Below are 7,291 nucleotides of genomic sequence, written 5' to 3' on the forward strand. Positions count from 1 at the left end.
TCATCTCCACCTGAATGCCTTTTTTCAGTCATCTTTATATAACAACAATGAGCTTGCATGCTGGGTACGACAAACTAAGCACGGCTGGTTTGTTCAGAGTGCCAAAAGCTGCTTGAGATCGATAGCGAGAACTAATTTTGATTTTAACCTCCTTGCCCTATTCAGAATTAGTTCAGAATCTCTGCAATTCTGGAAAGAATATTACAGACTGAGGAAAAAGTGTATGCTAAATTTTATAACAATAACACATACTATGAAATAAGTGTATTTTTTCTCTTCAACTATATCGAAGTAATTTAAAACCCTTGGTGAGTGGCTTAATAGACAAGAGCACTCTAGCTTCAAATGGATTTTAATGGGAGGGTAACCACAAGAATAAAATCAATTAATGAATACTATAAATAGATTAGTGAAAACTCTCAGCTCTTTTTCTTTCCAAACATCCTCCTACCACACCACCCATGGAACTACTTCCAGAATAATATGATAAAACAGCCCACATAAAAAGTCAAATTCTGCTAATCATTTGGAGTTCTCAGCACTGAATTTTCTGGAAGGTTTACTCAGATTTATACTTAGAGAAAATGGAATGTTGCAACTATGCTAACAATACATTCAACTGAAAATATAGACAACACCAACCTTTTGAAGTATTATGGCTGCATTTGGAGTGTTGAAAAAGGAGACGCCTTGAAAGGCAAGCTTTTTAGAAAACTTGATCTGACCTGCTGAGATGAGCTGTTTATAAGCTTTGTCAAACTACAACCTCCAATAACACTAAATGCTTTGGAAAACCGTGGCCATAAGATGTCAGTTGCAATAAACCTCAAATGAAAAAAGAATTTTGTACTTCCTATTGTTTACCACCACACCTGCCCCAGGTGAGGCCATGATATTTTTCACTTCAAGTACCAATGACCACACATGTGCCTCTTGTATCTTTGGGAGTGGTAAAACCAGAGAAAATGCTTGATGGATGCATTCAGAAATGAGAGAATATATTTATTCTTTTTCTTCAGCTTCCTAAGAATGAAAGAAATATTAAGAGAGATACACTGTTGACATAGATCATGCTGCAAAGAATCAGGTTGGGAATTGATATGGAACAATGCCAGATCAATAACCAGTAACTGGGTATTGTATCCACACAAATGATATTTCAGGGTCTTTCCATCATAATAATGCATGCCTGAAAGATAGATCTGACCTCCCTTTACTGATGCGGTTGTAATTATACAGTGTTGTCTGAAAAACAGCCAAAGGTCTTCCTTGGACTACTTAACCAATGATCCACAGCTGTATTTCCCTTTGACAGTCTGTCAAGTATCTTGGAGAATCCTGCAGCCATCCTCAACATCCCGAGGTCTGAAATGTGAAAAAAGAACATGACATAAGGAACAAGAATAGTGTTGAGAGTGTGTATGCAGCCAAGAATATAAGACGCAAAACTGCCAAAAGTTTGCTTTCAGTTGAGGCCACTAGATTCACACAAACAGAAAACTCCCATTCATAAAAAGTATGTTTGGTGGAATTCAAGTAAATCACAATTGTAACAAAGCTGTACAGTGCAAGGATACAGTAAAAGCAGAGGATAAATACCTCTTTCTGCATGCTGTGTTTAGGTAGGGATTTACTTTTCTAGCACCTAAGTGATAAATCTGTAACCATGGAAATAGCCTATGAATGTTTTTCCTTAGAGGTTCTTTCATTGTGCGTCACAGTTACTTCATTTCTAGCCTGTTAGGAGCATAAATTAAGTTGTCCAATTATTCCATGTTTGTTCTTTTAACTGCTTTTGTACTGCTGCGTCCTCAGTGACGCAATTTGTGCACTGCAATATTGCAGGGAGTCATGCCATGTAGAACCATTCGCAGTGGAAAGTTCAATAAAGACTGCCATGGAACAGATTTATTCAGTATTGCTGTGAAGAGTGGAAGACCTAATACAGATTTTGCTGATATTAGCCAGGTCAAGCTAAGGTTTGGAAAAGCCAGTTCTAGAATTAGACAACTTTTTTTCAATGTCTCTACCATACAAATATATTAATACATTGAGGATTTATAGCACTTATAATGAAGTTTGAATAATTAATAATTTATCAATTTGACCAATAAAATTGTTCCACAAGACATATGATGGTGAATCAGAAATTGGTTTTCTACTGGAGCTGGGGAGAGTGAGATTAAAGGAAAGAGAGATCTCCAAAGAGGAGACAGGTCCTCCAAGAGCACCTGAGATCTAAAAGCAAGGTAACTAAATTCTGGTTAGAGTTCATAAAGACAAGAGCGAACAAGAGTTCACACTCACTGCTCCACAGGAAGACTCATAACATCCTGAAATATGTTTCCAAAATAAGAGATGAGATTCCTTTGAGGTGCTTCTCCAGCTCCATTGCTTATAGAAGAGATGTTGATGACACTGGGAACATTCCCACTTGCAATGAATACATCAGAGGAGCTAGAATAATTTGAAACAAGCATACAAGAAATGCTAGACAAAATGGGAAGGCTAAACACCCATAATTCAAGCTCAAGTTGAGGAAATAAATCCAGACAAAGAATCAGTTTGAAAGGCTCTTGTGAATCAAACTAATAGCAAGTTCTAGGAAATATCTGTATTTTTCAAGTCTTATCAAAGCATAAAGCAACAGCTTTAGTGAGCTAAGCCTTTTGGAAAGTAGCACAAATCTCAGTGTGTGCTTGGTCTTCCTCAGTCATACAGTTCAAGACAAAGATAATTAGCAAAAAGTTCATTGGTCACAGCACATGTTCAAATGAACCAGTATTGATGCAGTTGAGTGTATACTTATTTCATTTGTTTTCTTTAGAGCAGTTAAAGACTACTCAACACATGAGTGTATCTATTTGTTTCTACATATTTTAAAGTCAACAAAGAAAAGAAGAAATCTTGCAACAACTGAGGAAATGAATATTTTGAATGAATTAAGATTGAAATCTGACTTACAGTTTTGTCACGCTGTCTGGTTAAATTGCTGCAGGAAAACACCGATTTGCTCCTTCAGTGTTTGCGAAACTATCCTTGACTTGCAGAGGATGTAAATAAATGCCCAGTCAGAGTGTGAAAAATCACAGAAAGATGTAGAAGTATTATTTTAGTAATGTGAATAGTCCTACAAAAGCTGCAACCACATCCTTGCAGTATGTAGCTAAGTACTTTTCCCAGCTCATACCCTAAACAAGTAGCTTAGGCAGTGGAGAATTAACACTTTCACTAGGACACGACAACACATTCTCAGGGTTAAGACATTCCAGGTGCACATGTTTTCATCTGCCAAGGGTACATGCTTGTACCTACCACAGATTTGTGTTTAAGGTGGTTGGGCATGTATGTATCTGCTATTCTAATTTTAAAAAGTCTGGATGCGTCAGTACCTACTAGACGTTAATAAAATATTCAGTCCCCATTGTTTATATGGATTTGCAACTCCTCATTAAAATATCAATTGATCATGAGTCAACTCATAATCACTACTTACATATTTTTTATGAAGCATAATATACATAAATATGTGCATACAGACATCAAAATGTATGCAGAGGGAGAGGAAGCAAGATAAAAATATTGGAATGATCAGTGTAGTGCAAATACACAGACATAATACAGGAAAAAACCCTAAACCCTTGTTGTGTTAGCAGCTGCAATGCCTGAAGGTGTGGTGGTGTTTGTGTGTGGGGGCGTTGTTTCTGTTTTCTTTTGATGTGGAGGTTTTGTTTGTTTGCTGTTTGGTTTTGTGGTATAGGGTTACTTTTTTTTTAATTTTATTTTCTGCTTTGTGATTTTTTCTTTTTATGTCACATTGTGGTTTTGCAGGGTTTTTTGCTTTGTGTTTTTTCCTTTTTTTCTTTTTCTTCGTGGTGTTGGGGTTTTTAATATTATTTTTTACATTTTTTTTTCCCTTCCTTTTTTTTTTTTTTTTGTTTTCCTTTTCCCCCACCAATCTCCCACATGGGTCTGACTGGCCCCCCCACCTGATGGCAAGCTGCCATGCCACTCCAGTGAAAACATTTATCTGAAAGCTGGTTGAACCACGTGTGCACTCCTCATGTATCATTATTGCAATTACATCAACACCTGTGCCACAAACTTCATCTAGACCCACCATGAAATCTGTGTTCAGAGGACTGGAGCGTCTTCTGTTTCTCGCCTGGGGCGTGCAAGACAAGTGGTTATTATTACAGTCTCTTAAAGCTACTTATTTAGAGCAAAGATTAGTATTACACTGTAGAAAGGCTAATAAACATGGCACACCTGGACTCTTTATTTAGCTGTGTTTTGCTGAGTGCAGGAAACAGTTTTTACTATGTGCCAGTGAAATAATTGTAAGAACGAATCTGGCTCTGAAACTGAGAATCATCCATAGTGCAGCCAAGAACAGTGCCAGCCTGGGACAGGTGTACAGTAAATGAGCAGGTGAAAAATAAATGCAATTGTGAAAAGCTCAAGGGTGCTTATCACAAAGAATGCATGCGTCTCTTGTGTTCGTTCAGTTTTCACTGTCTGTTTTTATAGGGATTAAGTTTGTGCTGGAAGACACCCCAGGAAAATGGAAGATCACACAAAGGCAAGTTAGGACCCCTCCCCAGGTTTTCAAATGAATGCCCATTTTTGTGGCAGAGCTGTTTCTTCCTTCTCAATCTTAGATTTCTGATTAAAAGTAATTCCAAAAATAAAATCTAAAAGAGTAAAAATTGTCCCCTTGACCCAGTGGAACAACACTGGGTGAAACAGTGAAATAGTGTTAAAATAAAGATGCTGTTCATGCAGATCTTGCTCTCAAATAAGACCTGGGCCAGTAAGAGAGAATCCACGCCTGGAAAGACTCAAAGCCTTCAGGGTTTAACTTGCACTATAATACTATGTTCCCACAGCTAAGAAAGGATGGGAATGTGTGCACGATAGGAAAAATCTGTGATATTGTTTCTCCAAAGCTGCAGTATTACACAGATAATAGAGGATTTGCTTAGTGCAAAGTACACAGTAATCTCAGTTTTATAGCTCCTGTGCTTACGTTGGGGTTCTGACTTGCAGTCAGCATTTTTAGCTAAGTAACACTTTGGAGAAGAAAAAAAATACAACAAAACCAAAAAAAGCCACCAACCAAAGCAAAACAAACAAAAGCAAAGAAGCATCAGCAAGTAAAATCAGGGAAATACATAGCATCACAGATGAAAGGAACAGCTACATTTCAAGTTCTTTAAACATCCAGGATTCTTGGAAAGGGCAGAGTTGAATATCAAATATTTAATGAAATTGTAAAAATAAGGTATGTATATTTTTTACCGTCATTCAGGGAAGTCAAACAGCGAACACAACAATGCAGCTAGACAGTGTAACTGCTTTCAAGCCAGGTATAAAGAATGCGTGTCCATAAAAGCTGAGGGAGAGCAGCACAAGTGAGGCAGAAACACAATCTGCATCAAAAACCACACTCCAAGGTCAGAGCACCTGTTTTTCTAAGGACCAGTTTCTCACTTCACTGAAGTCAGGTGTGAAACAGGCTTTAATTCCTGTACTTTTCACGATCGCAAACACAAACCTTAAAAGCAGAAGTTGCCATATTTTTTCTTTTATTCACCAAATCCTAGATGAGAGAATCATAGTTCACTTTGAAAACTATCCCTTGCAGATTAATTATAGAAACTTTTTTTATTTTTACTGTAGATTTGTCTCAAGCAGAGATGAACCATACATTCAAGTGTAACCACCTTAATAGTAATTATATATATAAGTTTAATCTTCATAGCACTTAAGAAAATTTCCCTAATTAATAACATGCCTTTCTGCTATGTTAAGTGTAGCAACTCAGTCATCTGAATTCCAGCTGCTCGGGAGGGAAGAACATCCTGCAAATTTTTTCCTCTTTCATCTACTACAATGCCTGGCCCAAAGTCTTTTATTTAAAGTCCAGAAGCACACCCATCCTGTAAAGCAACCTGCTACAACAGGGAGAAAAATAACCTTTCCCCACGTTCATTTATCTCTTGGCCTTTCAAAAGATCACAAGTGAGTTCCAGATCAAGATAAATAAGTATGAATGTCCAAAACCCTAGAATTGGGGCTTTGTATTAAGCAAGTTCCATATAGGATTGAGAAGCAGTGGGTCCTGCAGGCTCTACTGCCAAGAAGCCACCAGCTCAATACAGCTCATCCCAATTTAGCTGTCACTTGGTAAAAGCAGGACCCTCCAAATAAAAATACTATTAAAGCTAAATTATTTACTGACTTTGAGTTTCAGGGATGTTTAATTGTCCTTTAAAAAGTGCTATCAGTTATTCTCCTTGAATAAACTTATTCTTTGTATGTGTGCTTGGATACAAGTAATGAAGGAAATGAATGCTGCTAGTTTACGGGGAGGGGGTAAGGCACCTTCTAGTTAAAAAAAACTTTTGCAAACTTTTGACATGTAAAGTAGAGATTGACTCAAAGCTCAGAGGTCAATAACAATGCTCCCAGGGATCGCTACAGAATATCAGGCTTTTAGAAACTCTCAGTTCCTTGGTAGAGCTTGAGAACTTCCAAAAATTTACTCTTTTCCCTTATTTATAAATTCTGGGGCTAGCAACATCATTCTTGTTATTGAAATTCTTTTTTTTTTTTTTTTTTTAACTGCTATTTTCTTTTATGAGCTTAAAACAGAATATTTGTTTTGAAAAGTGGAACAAGCAAGTAAAAGAACTGCCTTTTTTCCTGAAGTCTTAGAGTTAAAAAGAAAGATATTAGGAAATTACAGCAGTAAGTACATGATCCTAGACCAGTTAGTTATCACTGGCAACATATCATTACTATGTAAACTAAAATGTCATAGGTGTCTTATAAATAATGATTCCTATGGGAATTATTCCTGTCGGCACACATGCTGCATATGAGATATTAAACCAACTGAGGTAGACTGCAGAAAGATCGTACAGTCATGCAATAAAAACCAGTTTTATTTCATTTTGTTCCCTCTCTTCCTTTCTTGCAGATTTGGAAATAAGTAAAGGGTTGAGGAGATGGACGAAAGAAATAGGAGCTAAGTCATCCGGATGTGAATACTTAATATTTGGGTAAGTACTTGTGTGGTGCCATTTAAACAGTCTCCCAGTGGTTTATCATGCCAAGCAGGTAGTATTTGAGCCTTAACAAACAAACTTAAAAGCCAGTTGCACTGTACTGTTCACTAGTGTTAGAATCTATAGCAAAAAAATGACACATTTAAGCTGAAATCTAATGTTATTTTGTCTACTTTTTTTCACCTTTTTAAAAAGCATTTGCCAAATTTAAAATCCAT

The 7,291-nt window shown here is 36.9% G+C and overlaps 1 long non-coding RNA gene across 1 annotated transcript; it reads right to left on the reverse strand.

Annotated features, from left to right (window-relative positions):
• Window positions 1–985: 985 nt before the first annotated feature.
• LOC110358269 (uncharacterized) lies at window positions 986–5,514 on the reverse strand. Its single transcript, XR_010473715.1, has 3 exons — window positions 2,965–5,514; window positions 2,308–2,457; window positions 986–1,365 (listed from the first exon to the last, which is right to left on the reverse strand). It is a non-coding gene; the product is annotated as an uncharacterized LOC110358269 (long non-coding RNA).
• Between the last annotated feature and the right edge of the window lie 1,777 nt (window positions 5,515–7,291).

This window comes from Columba livia, chromosome 7 (genome assembly GCF_036013475.1).
Source record: "Columba livia isolate bColLiv1 breed racing homer chromosome 7, bColLiv1.pat.W.v2, whole genome shotgun sequence".
NCBI classification, from domain to species: Eukaryota; Metazoa; Chordata; class Aves; order Columbiformes; family Columbidae; genus Columba; species Columba livia.